Consider the following 2068-nt stretch of genomic DNA (forward strand, 5'->3'; position numbering starts at 1 on the left):
AAGAAATGGTAAAGAGCCTGGTTAATGAAATTGCAATACCAAATTGTATTTGTCACGCACATATATATAATCGTCCTTAGGTAGATTAGGGGTAAGTTTACGGAGTTACAACACTCGGAGTTGTTGTTTTTTAATTTCGCGCAAAGCTACAGGAGGGCTATCTGCGCCAGCCGTTCCTAATAGTGGGATTGACTGTCACATTATAACGCCCCCGCGGTTGAAAGGGTGAGCATGTTTGGTGGTGTGGGGATTCGAACACACGACCTTCACATTGCAAGTCGAGCGCCCTAACCACCTGACTATGCTGGGCCACTAAGGTTCGATTCCCCGCTGTGGACACAGCAGATAGCCCAATGTTGGCTTTGCTCTAAAACAAACAACCAGACGTATATAATTTTTAGGCCAATATGATATACAAGTTCCTTTTTAATATATCTTACTCTCGTTAATGGGCGACCGTTGTCTTTCAAAATCTATTCTTTCAGGGATTTTATAATAACATACCGATATTACCAAGTCGAAGCAAAGACACAAATGTATGAACAACTGAACTACAAAATAAGGTAAGGTAATATACAGGGTTTGTTTGTTTGAAGATAAGCACAAAGCTACACAATGGGCTATCTGTGCTCTGCCCACCATGGGTTTCGAAACCCGGTTTCTAGTGTTGTAAGTCCGAGGACATACTGCTGTGCCACTAGGGGACAATTTAGGAAAGTATAGATTGAAAGAGAAATGTATCTAGTGTATGTCTCCTTGGCTAACGAGACTGCGAACATCAAAATTTCCGAAACTTGTTAGCAGCCTCCACTAAAAAAGTTCAGTGGTTTACAATTACAATTAGTTGGAGTTAGCTCTTTTACAGCAGTCTTCTGAGAAAAGAATACAAAATGGAGTCGGATGCATGCAACTTAGGATGTTTCGTCTTTACGAGAATAACGCAAGGGCTAATGGAGCTGCAGCATCGTGGACCCAAAAGCTTTGGGGATTCTTGAAAATGTTTGAAAAGTACATATAAATCTCCTAATGGACTCCTAAACACATGTTAGCGCCAAGTCCCCAGTAGATTTCATCCTGCCTTGTGCTTCGCAAAGCAGTTTTGGTCATTATTAACCCTCTAGCCCCCTCAAGTGGCACAGCGGTATGTCTTCGTACTTTCAACGCTAAAAACCAGGTTTCGATACCCGTGGTGGGCAAAGCCAGATAGCCCATTGTGTAACATTGTGCTTAATTAGAAACACTCATTAACCCTCTATAGCACATTGTTACGTATAGTTAAATATATCTTTGTTACTTAATACACATACAAATACTTCAATTCAGTTGTTGAATTCTCAATGATTGGTCGGCAACCTATGACCCGCGGCACTGATTTGCCTGACCCGCCAAAAGTTGGTTTCACTGTTGCAATCATTGCTCAGTTCAAATTTCTCGGCTATGTGAAAAGAACAAAGATATTAAAGGAAAGAGGGGATATAAGTGGCGGTAGTGTTTTACTTGTGACAACAGAACAGAAGCGTAGCCTAGATAAGTTGCTTCATCTCCTTTTTTTTCACTGCCATCATGGCTGCAGGGTGCCAGACTGAATGACGTCACCTCGCTACTCGCATGGCTGAGACTGAACAACGTGTAAAAATGTACCAAAGAAGTAATTAAATTATGTGTTGCAAAATCAATCAAGAACTGGTTATTTTTTGTTGTTAAATATATTTGGTGACTGAATCATCTTGTTTGTTTTTGGAAAATGATTAATTTCATTTGTTGTATGTATATACATACACATTTAAATACATTGCATTGTGTTGGGTCAGTGACAGTCATACAATTCTTAATACCGGTACATGTATTTAAATGTGTATATAAATATACGGCATTAATAATTAAATGACTATCAATGACCTATCACAATGCAAATTTTTCAACAAGAAAAATTGGTCGGCAACCTTTTTGATTGCGGGTCAATTTTTTTGTTGAAAAATTTGCAATGTTATCAATGGGTAGTGTTGCGTCAGCGAGTCACGTGACCACCGTGGCGCCCTCTAGTTTCTAGAACTATCTTGTTCTTTCG

Source organism: Limulus polyphemus, unplaced genomic scaffold (assembly GCF_000517525.1).
Source record: "Limulus polyphemus unplaced genomic scaffold, Limulus_polyphemus-2.1.2 Scaffold5722, whole genome shotgun sequence".
Lineage (NCBI taxonomy): Eukaryota > Metazoa > Arthropoda > Merostomata > Xiphosura > Limulidae > Limulus > Limulus polyphemus.